Source organism: Mauremys reevesii, linkage group 14, assembly GCF_016161935.1.
Source record: "Mauremys reevesii isolate NIE-2019 linkage group 14, ASM1616193v1, whole genome shotgun sequence".
Taxonomy (NCBI): Eukaryota; Metazoa; Chordata; order Testudines; family Geoemydidae; genus Mauremys; species Mauremys reevesii.
In genome coordinates this window covers 24678265-24702973 of record NC_052636.1, presented here as the reverse complement: position 1 = coordinate 24702973, position 24709 = coordinate 24678265, and the positions used below count along the sequence as shown (strand labels likewise).

Here is a 24709-nt window from a genome sequence, read left to right as displayed (position 1 = left end):
TCATATTCAGCAAATACTAACTTTTCCAATGACACTGAACATATGATGCGTCTTGCACAAAATGCATCATAATTATGTCCTAATCATTTCATAATCATACCACTATGCTGAATGTGGGGTGTAGTGTCGGGGCCTAATTTCAAGGCACAGGTGTTGGGAATGGAACTTCCCCTCTTTGTGAAACAGGAAATAACCCTCTAGCCAGAACTGGGAAAACTTCCCAGACTCCCAGTGCTGAACCCTGAACTTACTGATACTTCATTAGTTACCACCAACCCCGATCTTTGTGGCAACTGGAAACGTTATCAGTGACGATTTTATATTCTCTTCCAGGTCATTGATAAGAATGTTAAATAGCACAGGGCCAAGATCCAATCCTTGTGGGAACCGCCTAGAAAGAAATCCACTCGACCATGGTTCCCCATTTACAATCATAGTTTTTAATCTATTTAATGTATGCTGTGTTTATTTTGTATCTTTCTAGTTTTCTAGTCAAAATGTTGTGCTGAACCAAGTCATACGCCTTACAGAAGTTTAGGTATATTACATCAATACTATTAGTTGCAACCAAACTTTTGATCTCATGCAATAAGGATATCCAGTTAGTTTGATTGGATTTGTTGTCTCTGAACCTTTGTTAATTGGTATTAATTATATTACCCTCCTTTAATTCTTTATTAATTAAATCCATATTCGCTGCTCCATTATCTTGCCCAGTATCAGACTAACACTCTCGTAATTAGCTGGGTCATTTCTTTTACCCTTTTTAAATATTGGCACAGCATTAGCTTTAGTCCAGTCTTCTGGAATTTCCCAAGTGTTCCAAGTCCTAATTGAAATCACCATTAACAGTCCACCACACTCCTCCACCAGGTCTTTCAAAACTCTTGGATACAAGTTATGTGGACCTGCTTATTTAAACATGTCTGACTGTAATAGCTGCTGTTTAACATCCTCGTGAGTTATTGTTGGGATGGAAAGACTGTCGTCGTCAACGTCTTATATGACTTACATCATCCGTTTTTCTCCAAATCCAGGAGAGAAATATTTATTGAACACACTTTTACCTCTTCTGTATTATTTTTGATAATTCTGCCATTTCTATCTAGTAAAGTACCATTGTTAGGATTAAGTTTGCACTTAATATACTTTTTAAAAACTTCCTTCTTATTGTCATTGATTGGTCATTGATTTCTGATAGCTTCCCTTGCCAACTTTCTACAATTCTGACTTTCTAACTTCTATTCTTTACTATTGACTTCCCCTTTCTTCCATATATTTTATTTGGAGAGTGTTGGGATTCCTACCAGGGAGCCACCAGCAGGGTCCAGAGACAGCCCCATCTCCTATATTAAGCTCTGGCTAGTGGGTATGTGATAAATGTGATGACCCTGCCTCCGTCTGTCAGCTGGGAGACACAAAGGTTCTCTCTTTCTATCCTCTGATGCCTCCTGGATGCTCTAGGCAAGGTGGGGTGGGACTCTGTTAACATGTGCCTCCCAGAGCTTCTATTTACCTGGTGCTGCAGTTCTGTGAATAGTGGGGTTGTGAGTGGGGCAGCAGGTACTGAGTGTTGGACTCTTGCTCTTTCAGGGGCCGGTGACCTTCGAGGAAGTGGCTGTCTATTTCACCAGGGAAGAGGGGACTCTGCTGGACCCTGTTCAGAGAGCCCTCTACAGGGATGTCATGCAGGAGAACTATGAGACGGTGACCTCGCTGGGTAAGGAGTCCTGTCCCCTGGGTTATTAGAAGCTGTGAGGTCTCTAAAGAACCTGAGTAGTTTATACCTTTATTTGTCATACAAGTTTTGACAAGTTTCCTTGCCCCCCCGTTTTTTGCCTTATCTCCCACCCACTAGTATCATTTTTGGACATGTGCCTTTTTCGTGCCGTCAGTCATTTAAAAATTGCACTTAATGTATCCTTATTGGCTACATTAATAACTGTAGCTTTCATGCGTATTCCTCATTTTAAGAGGAAAATATGCCACGTGTAGAATTCTAAATTGAGTAAATAGGTATGTGACTCTTGCCTGGCTTGTGTGACAGTCAGATGAGCTCCTCTTTTGATAGGAGAGCGTATAATGTTGCCATTCAGGACCCCACGGATGAAGGGAGAACAGAGCTGTGGGGGGGGGGGCGGAGAAGGGGGAATAGGTAATTCTGGGGTGCCCAGATATGGGGAGGGTGTGTGCAGGGTTAGAGCTAAGAAGCAGCAGGGAGGGATGAGGTAGTGAGAGACGTAGAGGGAACACAAGAAGCTCCCAAGGTGCCGGGAGGTGGTGCTGGCTGAGAGTAATGGGAAGAAGTGGAGGGGAGTGTGGAGGAAGGGCACCGAGGAAGTGGCTCATTCTCAGGTGCTGAAGCTAAGTGGCCTGTCCTTGTGGAAGAGTGGGACCCCTTGGGGGGTCTAGTGCACTCAAGGGGCACCTCCCAAGGATGGTTTAAAAGCCAGGGCATTGCACAGATCCTATGGATCCATGACAGTGCCAAAGGTTCAGCCTTATGGGGAAAAGATATAAAACAAGAAAAGGATCTAAATGCGTGTTTACCATCGCTCCCTCTCAGTCCTCATGGGAATCCCTGATCCGTTCCAAAGTGTATTAAAACCTTCCTTAAAGGCTTACCTCTTGGGTATCAGGTCACGTCCGTTTGTTAGAGGGTTTTCCCTTCACCCTCCCACTTCCCTGGTTCTTGTCACGCAGACAGCAAGCAGCAAAAGACCAGAAATCTGAAGCACAGATAATGCGATGTTTATTGGGGTTATTTCCAAGCAAGCATATTCCACTGCCCTAATGAACTTACACCTAGAAAAATTAATGATGCAGCAGACAGAAACAATTAGAGAACCAGACTGATTAACAAGGTAAAAGTGGTGGCCATAAAGATAAAACAATACAGAAATGAGGGTTTCACAACCACAACCATTGATAAGGGATTTATTGCCAGACCAGCTGCTGTCAAAGTAAGTTTTCTTTAACCATCTTAAGATCTGTTTCTTTATCTGGTGGTGATGGGCACTGTCAGGACAGGATTGACTTCCTAACAGCCCAATAGCACCTTATCCCAAACCAGTCACACTGAAATGTGAGGATGTGACGCTATATTTCCCAGCTTATGGCAGCCCCTGCTGCTTAACCAAAGGCCTTAGCCTAAGAACAAGGCCTCAGCCTAGCCTAGTGAGAGAAGGCCCAGACACAGGCAGACTGAGATTTTGATTCTTAGCTAGTTACAGGGGTATAAAGACAAAGTGATAAAAATACCCCTAAGTTCTTAAACTATAGGCTTTACAGGCAGGCCTGAATATCTCTATTCTAACAGTGGGTTCTAGCCCTTCCCCCGTTCTGTGTCTGTCTTGTCTATTTAGATCAGGGGTCGGCAACCTTTCAGCAGTGCTGTGCCGAGTCTTCATTTATTCACTCTAATTTAAGGTTCCGTGTGCCAGTAACACATTTTAACGTTTTTAGAAGGTCTCTTTCTATAAGTCTATAATATAGAACTAAACTATTGTTGTATGTAAAGTAAATAAGGTTTTTAAAATGTTTAAGAAGCTTAATTTAAAATTAAATTAAAATGCAGAGCCCCCCCTCGGACCAGGGGCCAGGACCCAGGCAGTGTGAGTGCCACTGAAAATCAGCTCGCTACCGCAGGTTTCCCACTCCTCATTTAGATTGTAAATTCTTCAGGGCACGGGCCATCTACTGTTCTCTGTTTGCACTTTGCCTAGCACAATGGGGACCCACTGTTAGTTGGTCCTTAGGCACTAAGGTAGTGAATATGATTTGTTATAATAGTAACTCTCCTGCCACTTTGAGCCAAAGAAGATGGCCTTGGGATGCGTAGCCTTATTTGGGGTGTGAGAGTAATGTTGATTTGATTTATCAACTTAATTTAATGTGTATTGTAATTATTTTAATTAATTAATAATAATACTTAATCATTTATATTAATTAATATGGGTTTAGGCTCGCCAATTTGTTTGATCAGAAGATAAAAGTTCGTGTTTCGAATCAGGTTCCACAGAATTGATAAAGGGACCTTCGGGGGTATGACAGGAAGCTCACAGTGAGACAGATATAGTCATAACGACTTTTTATTATACTCAATGAAATAGTAAGTAAATTGTAAAACAGGTAGAATTACAGAGTTACAATTGTATTACTGTTATTCAGGAGATGCATATGATGATACAATATTATGTGCTGCAAACTTTTGGTTAATATTCACACCCTGTTTTGATAAACTGGTGTTGGCCTCACCTCTGGCGGTTCTGGTTTCACAGCTCTTGCAAGGGAAACTAATGCAAAGAGCTGTCAAAGCTACTTTGGAATTTACTTTTTAGCTCAACTAAATAATCTAATACACAAATTAAAATAAAGTTTAGAGAGACCAAGCTTAGCCGAGACCCTTTTGAACTTAAAGTTTGAAAAGAAAATAAGTGTGGCCTATTACTGGTTAATAGCTGTCGTAGATGGATAGCATGAATACGTAGTTGAAGATGGTGAAGCGTAGAGAAGGAGGAGGAGGTCGAGGTGCGGGTAAAAAGAGATATGTTACCTCTTTTTATAGCGAGGTAGGTTACCTCTTTTTGGAAATAAATGCCGAAATCCTTCCTTTTATGCCAAAATTTCAGTCTTCCCCCATAGAAATGATAGGGTACACTTACTCCTTAGGCTAGTATGTATGTGCGTATGGATGGCAGGTATCTGCGCACTTGTGGGGTACTTGTTAAGCCTGTGAGTACAACTTGAAAAATCCCTTTGCTATTCTTCATTGTCTGTTGGTCTAGGTAAAGAGTCTTAGACCTAAGCGTAGGCACTTTATTTGGGTATAGGAAAAACAGTTCCTTTTCTGGATGAAAGGGCACAGGATATAGCTATGCTAACTTTGCTTTAACTTAAAATGCAGGTTTTTGGCGTGTAGGTTTCTTGAATTACAGCCAAATATATTTTTAATATGAATTAATAAACCTATCACAATACTGTACTTATAAGAAAAGAGATATTGATGCAGGCAAGCAGATGAATCCTGAGGGCTACAGATGTTACTGCCTAAAAATGAGATGGGGTTAAAACTACGGAATATTCTTTGTGACAAGTATCCCACAAATTCCACTGACCTCCCTTGTTTTCTTTGCCTGCAGTAGGGTTTCCAATTTCCAAACCTGCTGTGATCTCGCAGCTGGAACGAGGGGAAGAACCGTGGGTCCTGGACCTCCAGGGCTCTGAAAAGAAGTGGTCCCGAGCTGCCGTCACAGGTGAGGACTTGGTTAAACAACTCAACAACTGCTTAGGAATGCAGGAAACATTTGGGATGCCCTACAAAGATCCTGTGAGCTCTCCAAGTTCAGGATTGTCCCCTGCAGATGTGGAATCATTATGGCAGATGTCACTCATGGCTTCCCTCCTATTCTGACTGACAACTGGCAGCAGGTCCCTCCCCGATCTCACTTTCCCCTGAGAGTTATGGTGCAATGAGGACCCAGAACTGATGCCTTCCTCTCTTCTCTGTGGAAGGGTTTGGGGAAAATCAGCACCTGATAGGTTTGATCTCTCCCACATATATTTTGGTTTGTTCATCCCTTTTTCCATTCCTCTCTCTGACATTTCCTTTTTCTCAGGCACAGGGAGTGACCTATGTCTGGATTCTCTCTGTCTCCCATCCGGCGATGGGATGGTGAGTGAAAACAAGGAGGAGAAACCCCAGCAGGAAGACACTGTGCAAGTAGATCCACATTGGCTGTTATCAGGAAGATCCAAAGGGAATGTTTCCAGGAGTTGTGCACTCCCAGAAGACACAAAAGCCTGTGAGACTCAGCAGAGGCCAGAAGAAAACTACAGTCGCCACTCAGACCTTATTCCACACAACAGAGTCAACTTGGAAGAGAGACGCTACATGTGCCATGAGTGCAGGAAAAGCTTCAATCGGCGCTCAAACCTTATCACACATCAGATAATCCACACAGGGGAGACGCCCTACACGTGCTCTGAGTGCGGGAAAAGCTTCGGGCAGAGCTCTCACCTTATCACACATCAGAGAATCCACACAGGGGAGACGCCCTACACGTGCTCTGGGTGCGGGAAAAGCTTCAGTCGGAGCTCACACCTTATCACACATCAGAGAATCCACACTGGGGAGACGCCCTACACGTGCTCTGAGTGCGGGAAAAGCTTCAATCAGAGCTTTGACCTGAGCGCACACAGGAGAATCCACACTGGGGAGACGCCCTACACGTGCTCTGAGTGCGGGAAAAGCTTCAGGCGGAGCCCTGACCTTATCATACATCAGAGAATCCACACAGGGGAGAAGCCCTACACGTGCTCTGAGTGCGGGAAAAGTTTCAGGCAGAGCGCTCACCTTATCACACATCAGCGAATCCACACAGGGGAGATGCCCTACACGTGCTCTGAGTGTGGGAAAAGCTTCAATCAGAGCTCACACCTTATTAGACATCACAAAATCCACATGAGAGAGAACTGTAACAAATCCCTTGACTAGGGCTGGCCAAAGTTTTGTTTTTTTAATTACATTTGCTAATTCCCACATAGTGATTTTTGCACCATCTTCACCAAGGTCTCTCAGCTCCACCAGATCAGTTGCCTTCTTCTGCCTTTTGCAGCTCACTCTTCTTTGGGGTCAGTCCTGTGATCTTTTCTATCACCTCCTTTCCTTTGAGTCGAAGGAGTGTGTGTCCCTCCTGCCAGGAATGTTCATCCCTCCAGGTGGGGGAGAGGTTTGATCCCAACAAGCTACACTGAGGCAAAAACTACCTGTGCCTGACAGCCACTAGGGCTGTACATGGCGTTGGCTGCTCAAGTTAGTGATCGTAATGTAAACATTTGTAGTGCAGATGCAGCCCAGGTGCAGGGGTTGGCATTAGCTTCCCCCTTGACCTGACCTAAACTCCATCACTTTCCCTAGTCTAAACAAACCCTGAGCACCACGGTTATACTGTTCCCCCATTTCACAGCAACTGTTAGTCATCGAGTTCTCCCTTGGGGAACCAATTGTTTCATTCCCAGTTGCTCTGATGTTGCTTCAGGTTGTGCTGGGGAGCAGATATTTTTATCATCATTTTCCACACTTAAAATATATTGAACTATAACAAAGAGCAGGAACAGGGCAGGGATAGGGAAAAATGTCATGTCACCCATTGTAACAACAGACGTAGTTAGGGTAAGACAGAGGGATTCCCTTATTCCCTATCACCATCCTCCTTCAATCCGTGCTAGAGCCTAAGAATCCTTTTCCTTTCCCCCGTTGTGGGATGGGAGACGTCCCAAAGTGCTCCCTGTGCTATAGCACATGGCTAAGCTCAGAGAATAAACCCCCAATAACCCCTGAGCTTTGCTTTTTGAATTCTGTGTTTCCGATTACTTCAAGCCTGGGCATTGTGATTATTTACCAGTTTCTCTAGCACTGTTCCTACCACTTTTTCTGTAACATTTTTTGTTTTTTTATGGGACAGGGTTGTTATTCCTTTGCCTAACCCCAAGCTGGAAGGCCAGGGTGTCTGTTTTCTCTGGCCCCTCCCCAGAGACAAATCTGACAGGGTTGCACCTGCCAGGAGCAAACAAAAAGCCCCATCGGTCACACACACAAAGCAGATAGACACACACAAGACACAGAAGAAACTGAATTATTTGAGCTATCAACATTTCCACTTTCCCACAGCCATGTTAGTTCTGAAGGTTGTTTTAATTTGTTTATTTTCTTGGAACCAGAACTGGGGAAAGAGACACTGGAGTTAGTGGAATAACAGCGGGAAGGGATAAGTCTCATGATTTGTCACTAACCAAAGGCTTTTTAAACAGAGCGATAATGTTACTGAATGGTCTGGCTAACCCTGCAGTTAGAAACAATCAGCTCTACGGGTGGTAAATTTACAGAGGCTCTGCTGCTGATCATGAAATAGAAGCACATTGCCTTTAAACAGCTGCTATTTCAATGCCTCTGAAAGTACAGAAAACAATGATCTATGTTAAAGGAACGTTGCCATTTCTCAGAGCCCCAATTTCTGTTGTGTGTGTACAGGAAGGTTTGAATGTGTAGCAGGTAGTTTAGTAAAGCTTAGCTATTTTATGTGTGTAACAGGCTCCTGCCCACCTCCAGCAGAGGTTTCAATCACATACGATGGCAACTTACCGAATGTCACACAAATTAGTCCATCCCTCCCCATATTCAGTCTCTGACCGGAATGTTCGAATGAGAGAACTGGGAAAGTATCGCAGTAGGAATACATTAACAAGTGGGATTAATCAGAGCTGGGCTGCAGACAGAGCCTGGTCTAGAGCTGGTGAAGTGACAGGGACACGCTCCCGCTAGTGCCGGCTCTGAAATAACAGCAGAAGCAGATCGAAGAGAATGAGCTCATGGGCAGCTGCCCTGTCAGTGATCTCTCCGGGTGGTCCATGGTGATTCATAACAGAGCCATTAGGTATCAGAGGGGTAGCCGTGTTAGTCTGGATCTGTAAAAGCAACAAAGAATCCTGTGGCACCTTATAGACTAACAGACGTTCTGCAGCATGAGCTTTCGTGGGTGAATACCCACTTGACTTGCATCTGAAGAAGTGGGTATTCACCCACGAAAGCTCATGCTGCAGAACGTCTGTTAGTCTATAAGGTGCCACAGGATTCTTTGTTGCTTTTACAGAGCCATTAGGGGAGCAGGAGTCATCCCAATGGAAATCTCTCCACTTCTTTCTCAGTGTTACCTTCTTAGCCCTGGCTTTGGAGATGATATTAGCCTTATCCTGTCTTGATTTTAGGTAGGATTTTGATCACCTGCTTGGGCTTGGCAGCTTAGAACTTTTGAGGGCTTTTCTCTGCCTTTTTGGTCCCTGCTGCAGTCAGTACATTCTAGACATGGGCATGGTGACCTCCCTGGGGATCTTGACGGCTTTAGCCAGCTTCTTGGTGGCTATTTTCCTGCTCACAGCCACTGTCTTCTTCTCATGCCTTGTCCTGGGGCCCAGCTGCTGGTTGAATGGGAAGGAGCCAAAGTGCTGGTGACTTTAGCCCGCACCAAGTGGCCTTTGCTCGTCAGACTCCTGAACCCCAACTGGATGTGGTTCTTGTTCTTCTGCACAGCACAGCCCTGGAGAGGAGGGATCTGCAAATGTACATTCATGTGATCCCTTTGTTTAATTGATGAAAACATAAACTAGACACTTAGAGGCTTGGAACTGATTTCAGCTGATGGGCAGGTGTGCTAGGTTTTTATGCATTTGGACAGTGAAATGTTGAGTGTTTACATTCATTTCAAGCATCCCCGTATAGTGGAGCTCCTGAACATAATGGAGAATGGTAATCAAAATGTTTTCCCTATTTTTTAAAAAATAAAAATGAGAGGCTTATTAGAGGGCACTTGGATTTGAAGCAAGGACCACTTGATCTGCAGTCAAACACTCTACCACTGAGCTATACCCCCATGAGAGTAGATACTTTCCCCATTGTAGCTGAAGCACATCAGTGATTCCAATAGCAGGGGCAGGTTCTCTCTGGGGCACAGAGATTTTTTGGAGAGTTGGTGGCTCCTTTCTTTCCTCACCCTGGAGTAAACTCAGCTTTTTATTCCATGGTACATGTTTTATGGACTACAGCAGCAGCTTGAAGAAAGAGCAGAGTGAATATCTCACTCTCAGGGCTGAAGGTGGCCACGTCCCCTCTGTCTGACCGTTGCCATTGCAGGAGAGAAGGTTTCAATGGAGTTGAATGCCCTGACTCAGACTAGAGACACAGAAAGGTTTTGCTGTTCATTGAACAGCAAGGGAAATTGTGTCTGTATGTGAAACTGAGGAGGGACATGAAATGCCCACAGGGTGGCGCAATGCCCTAAGCTAAGGCAGGAGGGTGAAGGAATGGGGCTGAGGAATGACTGAAGTGGACTCACCTGGGATTGAAATGACATTTGTTTGTGCCGGGTAGTGAGAAATGTGACATTAATTCAGATGCAGGGTTGAGGCTTCTTTAGCTCCTTGTAGAATGTGAACTTGATTTCCCTGAAGGGAGAAAGGGAAAGTCTGGGGCGGCCTTTAGTCCCTGGCTGGAGCAGTGTATAAAAAAGGCTCCAGAGACGCAGCTGGCAATTACAGGCCACTAAGGCTAACGTCAGTACCAGGCACATTGGGTGGAATTGTAGAGCCCAATGATTAGACTCATAGCTAACCAGGATTTGCTGGGTAAATCTATTGGGTTTCCAGGAAACGGGGCGGAAGCCCGCCCAATGCTAATGGATCCCCCCCTCAGCCTAAGGGGAGGATCCACAGGGCCTCAGAAACCCACTAATTCCGGGGGACAACTAATAAAAGAACAGGGACAGGAGTGCGGTCAAAGGGTCATAAGAAGGGAGCCTGACGGGGACACCGAGCAGAGAACCCCGGACAGCGCCCACTGCTCCTCGAAGGCTTCAAGGGAGCCAGTGGACGCCGCCCAGAGGAACTCTGCCCGGAGACGTGAACGGACTAAGGACCGGAAACAATCCCCACAGTTGCAGGAGTCTCTGTTGGCCAACCGCCTCTCCCTGGTCACGTAGATGGCCATTTTAGCCAGGGCGAGGAGCAGGTTGATCAGGAGGTTCCGCGACTTTGTGGAGCCACGGATAGGGAGTGCATGGAGAAGGAGGTAGGGGGAAAAGTGCAGCCAGAAACGCAATAGGATATTGGTGAGGAGCCGGTATAGGGGCTGCAGCCTGGCGCACGCTAAATAAACGTGCGCCAGGGTCTCCACTTTGTTGGGTGTAGCGGGGTGGTCCCCTGCTCCTGCCCTGCGGGGCTTGAAGCAGCCCAGGACAGGGCTGGGGCAAGGAGCCTGGGCTGATTGGGGGAAGCAGGCTCAGCTGTGGCCATGCTCCAGTCAGGCCCAGCTGGCCCCTAAAAGAGGCTGTGAGCCAGGAGCCCAGTCAGTCTCCCTCTGTTTGTAGCGAGAGAAGGGCCTGGCTGCAGGGACCTATGCAAGACACCTAGATTGGGAGCAGGGCTGGGGAAGGGCCAGAGGAGCTGGGAGCTCTGGCCTGGAAAGCCCCAGGCTGCAGGCCTGACTATAGGCTGAATGGGTGCAGGGCTGCAATGGGGCAGCCCAGGGGGAAGCAGAGGCAGCAGGTCCAAACCCCTTTGCCTGTGATGAGTGGCTCATACTGCAGTCTGCCCCAGTGAACGGGGGCTGGATGGAGACTGGGCAGTAGCCAAGACTGAGGTGAAGTGGGGATAGTGGGTGGGGGTTCCCCTGGGAGGGGGAGACCCAGAACTCGGGGGGTACTGCCAGGGTAAAAGAGGCACTGGGGTCCTGGGAGGGACAGGGGGCCAGCTGCGGTAAGGCAGATCACCGGCCTGCAGAGTGTGCTCTGACGGCTGGAGAGCTAATTCCCAAGACGACCAGCAGGAGGTGCCGCTGGGTGAGTCTGCCCCTCCTTACATTGGGGAAGAATGAACATGGTTTTTGTAAAGGAAAATCATGCCTCACGAATCTACTATAATTCTTTGAGGGAGTCAACGAGCATGTGGATAAAGGTGATCCTGTGGATATAGTATACTTAGATTTTCAGAAAACCTTTGACAAGGTCTCTCCCCAAAGGCTCTGAAGCAAAATGGGATAAGATGGAAGGTCCTCTCTGGGTTAGGTAACTGGTTCAAAGGCAAGAAACAAAGAGTTTGACTAAGTGGTCAGTTTTCAGAATGGAGAGAGGTAAATAGTGGTGTCCCCCTGGGGTCTGTACTGGGACCAGCACTGTTCAACATAGTCCTAAGTGATCTGGAAAAAGGGGTAAACAGTGAGGTGGCAACATTTGCAGATGATACAAACCAACTCAATTTAGTTACGTCCAAAAGAGAGTGCAAAGTGTGACAAAGGGATCTCACCAAACTGAGTGACTGGGCAGCAAAAAGGCAGATGAAATTCAATGTGGATCAATGCAAAGTAATGCACATGGGAAAACATGATCCCAATTCTACATCTAAACTGATGGGGTCTAAATTAGCTCTTACAACTTAAGAAAGAGATCTTGGAGTCACTGTGGATACTTCTCTGAAAACATCTACTCAATGTGCATTGGCAGTCAAAAAAGCCAACACAATGTTGGGAAGTCATTAGGAAAGGGATGGCTAGCGAGACAGAAATATAATATTGCCTGTCTATAAATCTGTGGTCTGCCCACATCTTGAATACTGGAGCTGGTCCCCCATCTCAAAAAGATATATCGGAATTGGGAAAGGCACAGAAAAGGGCAACCAAAATGATTGGGGTATGGAACAGCTTCCATGTGAGGTGAGATTAGTAAGACTGAAGGGAGTTTTCAGCTTGGAAAAGAGATGACTAAGGGGGGGCTAGGATAGAGGTCTATAAAATTACGACGGGTTTGGAGAAAGTAAATAAGGAAGTATCAGAGGGGTAGCCGTGTTAGTCTGGATCTGTAAGGAAGTGCTATTTACTCCTCATAACCCAAGAACTGGGGTCACCTGATGAAAGGAATAGACAGCAGGTTTAAAATAAACCAAAGGAAGTATTTTTTCACCCAACACACAGTCAACCTGGGGAAACTTTGCCAGAGGATGCTGTGAGGGCCAAGACTATAACAGGGTCCACCAAAGAACTAGATAAGTTGATGGAGGATGGGTCCATCATTGGCTATTAGCCAGGATGGGCAGAGATACAAAACCATGCTCTTGAAGTGTCCCCAGCCTCTGTTTGCCGGAAGCTGGGAATGGGCGACGGGATGGATTGCTTGATGATTCCCTGTTCTGTCGATTCCCTCGCGGGCACCTGGCATTGGCCACTGTGGGAGGATAGGATTCTGGGCTGGCTGGACCATTGGTCTGATCCAGTATGGCTGTTCTTATGACCAATAGAGGGCAGTCCCGAACAGCAATATTTATATTTGGTGCACTGAAAGGGCTAACTTTCCAAAGCTTACCAAAATGATTAGTGAAAGTGTTTTGGAGAAAAACACTAAACAGAAGAATGTAAATGAAAATTGGGAGCTATTGTTTAAGGAGCTTGTTAGATGGGGCATAAGCCACATTGCCTAATTACCTGAGCTTGCAATGGCCTTCCACTCAACTCGCTGACATTTCTCCATCTGCAAATGTGGTAACTTTTTAAAAACCTAGATCCAATCAATTACAACATGTCAGGGAAGATTCTAAGCATCAATGATCTGATCATTGGGTTGATGGTGGTAAACAAGAGATTCCCATAAGGCTCCCTCCCTCCCTCTTCCCAAGAGCCATATTCATCCTCTCTCCCCCCACATCCTCTGCAAATTTTCAAAGACAGATGCCTCGTGATGGCCTTTGCTCTTGGGGAAGTTGCCTAGTGGTCAGGATTTCGGTCCTTTGGGGTGGAAGGACGCAGCAGATGGCAGGGGAGCCCAGGGCCTCCCATGGGCTCTGACCCAGGCCACTCTGAGGACCACACTTCCTGCCACCTCACTATTGTCCAAAGTTTGCAGTTTGTCACAGGAAGCTCTGAACGGTGTCAGCTCACTGCTTGGCACCTCTTTGCAGCCAGGTACGGCAAGGCAACTCTCTTCTTCTTGGGATGGCAGCTGTGTCTGTTACGCTGACAGATCTGGGTCAGTGACTTGTCAGTGGGTGGGATTGAACTGGGAACAGGAGCTTAGTGTGTGGGCCTCCACAGCATGAACTGAAAGCCACCTGGCTGTTAGCTAAGACTGTAGAAAAGACTCATTTTCTCTCTCCCTCTAAGTGATCCCGGTGCCACTAGCTGGGACGCCCCACCACACCCTGGAGGTGTGTGGGTTACGTACTTCCCCTAGCTGAGGAAGCGCATCCTGAGATTCGGAGAGTTCCCAGCTGTAATCCCGGACGACCCCTGTAACGATGCAGCCTCTGGCAGGATGCTGCTGAGAGTATCAATTCAGGACAAATTGCTTGGAGCAGGGCAGTCACAGCCCGAGGCTGGGTGCCCTTTACTATTCAAGCACGTCACAGCAGCCATGCAGAGAGGACTTTGGTTTTACCCCACTGGCCAATTGGACGTCATACAAGCAATTCCCTCAGCTATTCCAGTTCCCTTCTATCACCACTAGCACCGCTCCTTATGGGGATGAATGGTTATGAAAACCAATACCCCAGTAAAAGAAAACGGGTTCTCTCAAAGGATCCCAAAGGACCAAAGCCCAGATGCTGGTCAATAGACAAGTCAGATCTTACCCACAAATCACGCTCTTGCAAATCCTTTAGCATTGTTATGGAAAAATCGATCCACCTGTTGTGTTTTCAATCAGATCAGTCTGAGGTGGGAAGGATAGCTCAATGGTTTGAGCATTGGCCTGCTTAAACCCAGGGTTGTAAGTTCAATCCTTGAGGAGGCCACTTAGGGATCTGGGGCAAAAACTGGTCCTGCTAGTGAAGGCAGGGGGCTGGACTCAATGACCTTTTGAGGTCCCTTCCAGTTCTAGGAGATGGGAGGCCTTTTATTGATTAGAAGCACGCAGGGGAGAACCGTTATGGAAACGGCCTCCCGAAAGCTGGTTACAGACAGCCTTATAAAGCTTAAAACCACAATCAGAATATGCAAGTTACATCATTTCCTTATTATTTTCCTAAAAAAATATTGCAAAGTTAATGCTGATTGGAGCAGGAGTAAATTTCCTCCATGTTAGGCTTTTCCTGTTGTTACTTATCTGTTCTATGCGGTTACGTGTTGACAGTAGGGGATATTACAAAATTGTTTTTCAGTCGGGGACTGTTAGGACTTTCCACTGTCTCCTCTGTGCCCCCCTACTTGGCTTGTCTGGCCGGCCCTGGCAGCCTGACATGAGGCCTGGGCCTACAAGGCCTTGGATAACACTGGATTTTCCCTTACATCTAAAATATAAAGGTTTATTCATAAAAAGAAAGAAATATAGATGAGAGTTAAAATTTTTAAAGGAATCAATTACACACAGTAATGGCAAAGTTCTTGGTTCAGGCTTGTAGCAGTGATGGAATAAAGGTTCAAATCAAGTCTCTGGCTTTGGCTACACTTACACTTCAAAGCGCTGCCGCGGTAGCGCTGCTGCGGCAGCGCTTTGAAGCGCTAAGTGTAGTCAAAGCGCCAGCGCTGGGAGAAAGCTCTCCCAGCGCTGTCCGTACTCCACCTCCGTGTGGGGAATAACGGACAGCGCTGGGAGCCGCGCTCCCAGCGCTGGGGCTTTGACCACACTGGCGCTTTGCAGCGCCGCAATTTGCAGCGCTGGAGAGGGTGTGTTTTCACACCCTGCTGCAGCGCTGCAAATTTGCAAGTGTAGCCAAGCCCTCTGGAGTCCATCCACAGCTGGGATGGGTCATTCAGTCTTTTGTATAGAGCTTCAGTTTGTAGCAAAGTCCCTCCAGAGACATGAAGCAGGATTGAAAACAAGATGGAGACGAGGCATCAGCCTTTTCTAGCCTCTTGCCATGTGGTCTTTGCTTTCTTTGTCCCAAGGACACTCTGTCCAGCACGTGGCACAGAAACACCTTAGAGTTCTGTCCATAGGCAGGTCCCTGCAGACCTTGTTGAGTCACAAGGCGTATCTGCCTTCTCTCAATGGGTCAATTGTATAGCTGATGATCCTTAATGGGCCATTAAGCAGGCTAGGCAGAACTGACACCAACTTACCTCAGGTGTTCCCCAGAAGCAGAACACAAGTTTGAAATACAGGCAGCATAGAGCCAATATTCATAACGTCAACTACAAAAATGATACACATCTGGAGATAGCATCGTTATAATCAGCCAATCAGAACCTCTCCATAGACCCCCTTACACGACAACCTTTCTACAATATTGGCTGCAAATACAGAACAGTGGTTGCAACGGTGATCTATACAGTTACAGATTATGTCAATAATGTCACAGGAGGTGACACGGCATCAGTGAGACTGATACTGGAATACTGCCTCCAGTTTTGGTGTCCTCATTTGAAAAAGATGGTGTGAAATTGGAGCTGGGGCAGCAAAGAGCCACCAAAGGTTCTGAGGGCTGGAGAAAAATGCCTTCTAGTGAGCTACTGAAAGAGCTCAACCTGTTTAGCTTATCAAAAGAAGATTGAAAGGTGACTTCATTGAAGTGCTGAAGTGCCTTAATGGAGAGAAAGGATTGGGTATTAAAGGTCTCTTTAATTGAGCAGACAAAGGCATAACAAGACCCAATGGCTGGAAGATGAAAAGAGACAAATTCATATTACAAATAAGGCACAAATATTCAACAGCGAGGATGATTCATCACGGGAACAAGCTACCAAGGAAAGTGGTGGATTCTCCATCTCCTGATGTCATTTAATGAAGACAAGATGCCTTTCTGGAATGTGTTTGCCCCAAAAGTAGCTCTTCTGTCATACAGGAAGCCTGTGATATGCGGGGGGTCAGATTAGATGCTCTAATGGTCTCTTCTGGCCATAAAGTCGACTAATTTCTGACAAACTGAGTTTAACATTGGGAGCAGCGTCTGATGTTTCCCTGTCCAGCCGGCTTGCTGTCTAGAACGAACGCTCCTTGAGTGGGGTGATCCACAGGGAGTAGCTCAAACCTCCAAAGTGCCTGGCCAGGGGCAGGACATTGGCACAGCAAGGGAGGGGTGTGGCAGTGACATCACAAAGGCCTTTTGCAGGACCTCAGCCTATTGGTCCAAGGTGGTGGGGAGGTGGTGACCTCACAGAGAGATGCTGACATCAGCCAGGCAGGACAGGGGCGAGGGGCCAGGGAAACCTCAGAGACCCCTGTGGCTTTGCTGCAGCAAGTCTCCTTCTCCAGGTCTCTCTTTGAGGACTGAGAGAGTATTTGGGTTCATGGACGTGAGCGCCAGGAGGAACCTCTTTCGAGTTTTCTCCTTCCCTTTGAGTGATTTTACTAGAAAACAGCCGTCCCTGTTTAGAAGGTAAGAGCCTCCTTTCTCAGCCTTAGCTTCTCCCTCTTTCAAGTAGGGATAATAATGATCCGCTCCTACCTACCTCACGGTGCATGGAGGCAGGGCCGGCTCTAGGTTTTGCCGTCCCAAGCAAAAAAATTTTGGCTGCCCCACCCCAGCCCTGGGCTCCCCTGACCTCCCTGCCTCCCCAGACCTGGGCTCTGCTCCCTCCACCCACACCCCTGCCATCCCAGCCTTGGGCTCTCCACTCCCAACCCGCACCCCTCTGCCCTCCCAGCCCTGGGGTCTCCCACCCCTGCCATCCCAGCCCTGGACTCTCCCCCACCCCTGCACTCTCCTTCCACCCCAGCCTTGGGCTCTTCCCCTGCACTCTCCTGCCACCCCAGCCCTGGGTCACTGGTAACTTGCTCCCAGGGTGGGTCATTCAGCAGGGATTTTGGATGTGCACAGAACACAGACAGGATTGGTTCCCATATGGTTACAGAGCTGCAGTAAAGTGGAACAATTTTCAGCTTGTGTGATTGGAGGAGATCTGGATGCATATTATAAGACTGTCTTACCTAAAAGAGGAAAAGTTGAGGTGCCTTTATTATTCTTTTGTTACATTCTTTCTTTCTCTGGGGAATTTGCCAATGCAATATCACTGTCTTCCTTAAACAAATAAAACAAAAACAAACAAAAAGTCAATGGCTGTTGAAAATTGCAATTCCAGTCCTAATAACCCCTGGGAAGCATTTCTTGCTCAATTTTATCCTACTTTTTCTACAGCAAATGACAGTGGATCAGCATATTTGATTTGGGAGAAATGAAGTAACAGCTGCCCAAACTGAGCTGGAGCCCTCCTGAATGTTGAGGTATTCAAATCTGGAAGGCAGGTGCTAGATTCCCTTTCTGAACATTAGCTAAATATGGAAAGGAAAAGTCAATTTCTGTTTCCATGGCTCAGGAGTGGAAATCCTCCTACGTGCCTGGTGCTGTATCTAGAGCTGCCCAGGTCCAGCAGAGCCTCCCCGCCCTCACTTTTCATTTTAAATTCTAGTGGGATCCACGTACCTCCCTTGCCGGCTTCAGCTAGAGAGGGGGCCTGTCCATTTAGTCCCCCCAATTCCTTCTTTGGGGGCTGCCAGGTGAGGTCACACCAGTATCCCTCAGCCCGTCTGGGGATGTCTTCTGAAGGGGATGTCTGGGGCAAAGCTTTCTAGTCCAAAAAGTTGGTGGCTGGAGGGGGGCGCCATTTTCAGCAGTTTAATGTTTGGTGCTGCAGTGAGTGACTGCGGGGTGCAGTGATATAGTGACCCCCCCCGGGTCTCTGAATGAGGCTTTATATGGGGGGGGTGAGGGGGCAAGTGGAGAGCAGGTGGGCGAGCGGGTGGGCAAGTGGCAGGTGGGCACAGAGGTGAGCAGTGAGCCAGCAGGGGCTCTAGGGGCCGGCACGGGGTTTCTGGCAGGAGGGAGGAGGTGAAAGGAGGTGAGTGGTGGGCGCGGCACTGACTCGCAGGAGCTGCCGCCGGCCAGCGGGGGGTGAAGAGGGGTGTGATGGTGTGAGCTGGTCACCCTATGGGGGCCGTTTCTTCTCCCTCCCCCAAACTTTCCTTTTCGGCCCACAGCTGTTTCGGGGGGGCAGCGCTGGGGACGGAGGGTTTGTTTCTGCGGGGCGGGCAGCGCTGGGGGGGTGTTTCAAGGGGGCTGGGTGGCACAGCCCAGGGGCGGCAGCTCCTGGGGTGGGGCTCTGGCATAACCCAGGGGCGGGCAGCTCCTGGGAGGGGCTCTGGCACAGCCCGGGGCGGGGCAGCTCCTGGGGCGGGGCTCTGGCACAGCCCGGGGCAGGGCAGCTCCTGGGGCGGGGCTCTGGCACAGCCCGGGGCGGGGCAGCTCCTGGGGCGGGGCTCTGGCACAGCCCAGGGGCGGGGCAGCTCCTGGGGGCGGGGCTCTGGCACAGCCCGGGGGCGGGGCTCTGGCACATTGTGACGCAGGAGCCCGGGCTCAGCAGCTGCTCCCTGGTGGCCACGTGCTGCCAGCAGCGCTGGAGCCGCCCAGGCGGAGCGGAGCCGCTGTTCTCAGCTGCAGCAGGAGCTGCCCCCGGCCCCGCTGGGCTCCAGGTGGGGACAGAGCCTGGGCCCGGGGCTCCCCTGGGTGCGGCTGGCGGGGAGGGGAGGGGAGAGGCCGGAGCTGCAGGCGGGGAAGGGCGGGGGGCAGGCGGGGGGTTGATCGGTCTCTGGGCACCAGGGGAGCCCCGGGGCAGAGTGTGTGTGTGAGTGTCCCGGGCCCAGGCGTGCGCAGGGGGGGAGCCCCGGCACCCCAATGCCCTGAGTCCCGGATGGGGAGGCTGCTCCCCCCCTCCCGTGGGGGCTCCGGGCGGGGGGGAGGCTGCGGCGGCTGCAGGCGGGTGCTCGGCCCCCCCGGACTGACCCGCTGCCGGCAGCTTGTGGCGCCTCCTCCGCGGAGCTTTTCCCCGGGGGCGGCCTGGGCGCAGCTGCGATCAGCTGTTTGCGGGGCAGGCTCCGCTCCGCTGCTCCCCCCCCCCCCCCGCTCCTGGGGGGCTGAGTGAGCCCCCCCAAAACAGTCCCAGGGGTCGGTGTGGGGGGCGGGGCCAGCAGCAGCAGAGCCCCCCCCGCTCCCCTGGGGCTGCCCCGCCCCGCTCGGGCTGGGGGCTCTGCCAGGGCCCCCGCGTGAATCGCTGCTCCCTGCCCGCCAGGATCGGCTCCGGCCACAGCAGCGGCGGGTGCCCCGGAAAGCCCGGCTGGGCTGAGGAGAAGCTCCAGGTACCGGGGGGGGAGCCGAGTTGGGGCGGTGTGGGGGAAGCCCTGGACCCTGGCAGATGTGGGGCTGAAGTCCCCGGCTCCGGAGCCCCAGCCACCTTAGTGCCAAAAGTTGCAGGGCTGAAGCCCTGACCCCCCCTCTGTGTGGAGCTGGCCTGAGCCCCTCTCGCTCCCATCCCCCTTGTGGAGCTGGCTCTCACTCTCCGGCTGTGGAGAAATTCAGCCCCAATCTCCCCATGTTGGTATCTCCATCCCCCCCCCCCCCCGAATCACCCAGCCATGAAGGGATTTAGCCCAGGAGGCAGGGTCACTGTTGGCCCCATTGGGCAGGCGGGATCTAGGGCACAATGAGGTGAAGTGACTTTCCCAAGGCTAAGCAGGGAGTCTGTGGCAGAGCAGAGACTCGAACCCAGAACACCTGAGCCTGAGTCCTGTGCCTTAACCACTAGGCAACCTTCCCCCCCGAAGGAGAGGGAACCTTCTCTGCCACTTTGAGTGTGTGGGTGGGAGCAGCCACTAGACAGAGCTGCCAGGAGGTGGGGAGGGGGGTTGGATAGTTGGGGGTGATTAGGGGTGGGGGTCTCTGGAGGGGTTGGTCATGGGACAAGGAGCAGGGGATTGGATGGGTTGAGGGGTCGGGGCAGGCAGGAGCAGAGGGAGTTGGATGGGTCAGGAGTTCTGGGGGTCCTGTCAGGTGGGGAGCGGTTGGATGGGGCGTGGGAGTCCCGGGGGTCTGTCTCAGGGTGGGGGGGGGGTGGATAAGGGTCAGGGGGACAGGTAGGGGGTAGGGTCCTAGGGAGGCAGTTACAGTGGGGGGGGTCCCAGGAGTGGGAAGTCAGGGGACAAGGAGCAGGGAGGCTCAGATAGGGGTTGGGTCCTGGAGGGCAGTTACGGGGTGTCTCAGGAGGGGGCAGTCAGGGGACAAGGAGCAGGGGGGGTTGGAGGTTCTGAGGGGGGCAGCCAGGGGGCAGGAATTGGGAGGCAGTGGATGGGATGGGGCTAGGGCGGGGCTCCCTGGGTGCACACCCTAATGAAATGTGCTGCACACGCCTATGGTCACAGGGGTGAGCTACTCGCATCCTTTTCCTGTTTGTGCCATTTCTTTCCGTCTCAAAACCTGAGAACAATGCTCTCTCGTTCTTCCCCTTCTCTCTCCCTCCACATGTGGCCAAAAAACCCCAGGAGATTCCCTCATTTTCCCTAAAATTATTGACTCTCTAGTCTCTCATTTTGCCCTATTTTCTCTGTAATTCTCCAGTTGCTGTTTCAATTCTCCTCAGCTTTGGGATGTGAACCCAGCCCGTTTATCTGCAGCAATTTGTCCTTGGGTAGGTGGAATTTGCTGTCCTGTGTCACTCCCCCAGCGTGGGTGGTGGTTAGTAGGTGCTGGCTCGGGGAGCCCGCAGACGCGGCTGCCTCTGGGTGGGGGGGAGATCGGGGGGGCGATCTCTGCCAGTGACAGGACATGGCCGCACAGGAGGGGAAGGGAGGAGCCAGTGTCCCTATGGAGCCGGCCCAGCCCCTTTGGTTCTGCTCCTTTCCAGCATTTTGTTCAGAGACTTTATTACTGGGGAGGCTGAAAAATCTCCCTGTGGGCTTAGCCTGGCAGGAGGGGCCAGGTCTCCCCGGCAATAAAGAGATGGAGCATGTTCCCAGCATGGCAGAGCCTAGGCTGTGTCTCTGCAGGGAAAGATCCTGGGGGAATCGTGATGTGACATGAACTAAAGCCTGTTCTGAAACCCCCACAACTGCCCTTCTCGCCCTGCCAGGCTGCAGGATGTCATCCATGTTTCGCTCCAGTTCATCCCATCCTCCCATGGGACAGGGAAGGGAAATGGCTGCAGTGGAGCCAGCTCAGGTAGGGGTTATTGGGGGGGGGGGGGGTTCCTGCTGGAGGGAAGGGACCGCAAATACACCGGAGGAGGGAGGTTTGGGCAGTCTGGTTTGGAGGTTGGAGTAGCCAAAACATTCACGGGGGGGGGGAGAATGGGAAGAGGCCAGGGTGTAGCAAACCTGCTGGGACTTGTTTAATATGTGGCTTCCATTCTAGGAACAGACCCACGAGGTAAGCGGGTGGAAATGCTCTAATTTGTGGAACAGGAAACAACCCCCCTAGGTGGGGCTAGGAAAATGGGCCAGACTCCCAGGGCTGGAGCCCGACCTGACTAACCAGCGGCTGCTGTGAGATGTGAGGGGCACCCACCAGGGAGGCTGGGGGGGGGGGAGGTTCTTAACCTTTTTCTTTCTAAGGCCCCCAACGTGCTATAAAAACTCCATGGCCCTGCATGTGCCTGGTTCTCTGCATATAAAAGCCAGGGCTGGCGTTGGAGGGCGGCAACCAGGGCAGTTGCCTGGGGCCCCATGTGACAGGCCCCCCCGCAAAGCTAATTGCTCAAGCTTTGGCTTCAGCCCCTGGTGGCAGGGCTCATGGCCGCAGGCTTCAGCCCCAGGCAGGGAGGTTTGGGCTTTCTGCCCTGGGCCCAAGCGAGTCTGACACGGGCCCTGCTTGGAGGCCCCCCTGAAACCTGCTCGCAGCCCCCCAGAGGCCCAGGGACCCCTAGCTGAGAACCACGGCCTTAGGGGATGTGCCCCTCCCCCATACCCAGCTCCAGGGCTGGCCTTAGAGAAAATGGGGCCCTGGGTGAACTTGTATTTTGGTGCCCCCCATCCCCCCTGGCCCTCACGGGCTCCCCACCATCACGTTGTGGGTGTTACCCAGAGTAAGCACATTTGAAATACAGATACAAAGTCAATATCCATAACTTCAGATACGAACATGATGCATGCACACAAATAGGACAATCATATTCAGCAAATCATAACTTTTCCAGTGACACCACACATGATGCATCTTGTACAAAATACATCATAATTATGTCCTAATCATATTATAACCGTACCACTATGATGAATATGGGGGTGTAGTGTCAGGTAGGGCCTAATTTCAAGGCACAGGAGTTGGGAATGGAACTTCCCCTCTTTGTGGAACAGGAAATAACCCTCCAGCCAGGGCTGGGACAACTTCCCAGACTCCCAGTGATGGAGCCTGAATCTACTGGCACTTCATTAGTTACCACCACCCGCAATCTTTGTGATACTGCAAACTTTATCAGTGATGATTTTATACTCTCTTCTAGTTCATGGATAAGAATGTTAAATAGCACAGGGCCAAGAACCAGTCCCTGCGGGAACCTGCTAGAAAGAAATCCACTCGACCCTGGTTCCCCATTTACTATCACAGTTTTTAATCTATTTAATGCATGCCGTGTTTATTTTGTATCAGTCTAGTTTTTTTAGTAAAAATATTGTGCTGATCAAGTCATATCCCTTACAGAAGTTTAGGTAAATTACATCAATACTATTAGCTGCAACCAAACTTTTGATCTCCTCCAGTAAGGATATCCCGTTAGTTTGATAGGCTCTATTTTCTCTAAACCTTTGTTAGTGGGCACTAATCATATTACCCTTCTTTGATTCTTTATTAATGAATGAAATCCAGTATTGGCTGCTCCATTATCTTCACGAGTATAGATGTCAGACTTCAGGTCTTTTAGAAAGTCTTGGATACAAGTTATCCAGACCCGCTGATTTAAACATGTCTGACTTTTAATAGCTGCTGTTTAATGTCCTCATGACTTCTTGTCGGAATGGAAAGAGTGTCGTCAACATCTTATGATAGGAGTACATGATCTGTTTTTCTCCAAATCCAGGAGAGAAATATTTATTGAGGACTTTTACCTCTTCTGCATTATTTTTGATAATTCTGCCATTTCTATCTAGTAAAGTTTGCACTTAATATACTTTTAAAAACTTCCTTCTTATTGTCATTGATTGGTCATTGATTTCTGATAGCTTTCTTTACCAGTTCTCTACAATTCTAACTTTCTAACTTCTGTTCTTTACTATTGACTTCTCCTTTCTTCCATATATTTTATTTGGAGAGTGTTGGGATTCCTACCAGGGAGACACCAGTAGGGTCCAGAGACAGACCCATCTCCTATATCAAACTCTGGCTAGTAGGTATGTGATAAATGTGAAGACCCTGCCTCTGTCTGTCAGCTGGGAGACACAAAGGTTCTCTCTTTCTACCCTCCGATGCCGCCTGGCTGCTCTAAGCTAGGTGAGGTGGGACTCTGTTAACATGTGCCTCACGGAGCTTCCCTTTACCTGGTGCTGCTGTTCCGTGAATAGTGGGGCTGTGAGTGGGGCAGCAGGTACTGAGTGTTGGACTCTTGCTCTTTCAGGGGCTGGTGACCTTCGAGGAAGTGGCTGTGTATTTCACCAGGGAAGAGTGGGCTCTGCTGGACCCCACTCAGAGAGCCCTCTACTGGGATGTCATGCAGCAGAACTATGAGAATGTGACCTCGCTGGGTAAGCAGTCTGTCCCCTCTGTTCTTGGAAGGGGAAATGAAGAGTGAAGTTCATGCCACCCCCACAATGCCATCTGTACTCTATCCTGTTGCAGCATCACCCCAATATGCCAGTGACACACACACACTACCAGAGACCCTCCCCTGCTGCAGAACACTTTGGGAACAGAGCACAGGAGCAGTATCACACAGTCTCAAATATCTCCTCTTTACTCAAGTAAAACTGGGGGTTAGGTCCAGCATAACAAACAGAAGCTTCCTACCCCCGGCCTTCTCTCAAACCCTGAGCCTTCTCTACCCAAACCAGAATGTGCTTGGGGTTTAACAAGCAGGCGGCTGGAGTCAGAGCTGCCAGTCCAGGGTTACTTATCACACAGACACTCGGTGCGTCCTTGAATGCTGGCTGGGGGTATCCAGACAGGGGAGCTCCAGCAGCAGAACACTGAATCTCACCCAGGATTACAGATGACACAACTCCTCACTGCTCTGGATTGCACCCCAGCATGTGAAAATGGCCTAGGTTGGTAGTGACATTTCTTGAGACATGCAGAGTCTTGCTCCCATGTCACCAGGTGTAATAACAATAAGAGGAAAGGCCTAATATGGAAAACTGATTGTTCAGCTCGCTTTTGACCTGCATCACATCTTGCAATATATTCCAAATAAGGAAATTAATGTGTGACGTATGTGTGGTTGTTTGGGGTTTTAAGCTTTAAAAGGCTTGTGTGATTTTTAGCT

The 24709-nt window shown here is 49.6% G+C and overlaps 1 non-coding gene across 1 annotated transcript; it reads right to left on the bottom strand.

The window, feature by feature from the left end:
* Positions 1–9356: 9356 nt before the first annotated feature.
* TRNAC-GCA lies at positions 9357–9428 on the bottom strand. The gene has a single exon. It is a non-coding gene; the product is annotated as a tRNA-Cys (tRNA).
* Positions 9429–24709: the final 15281 nt, after the last annotated feature.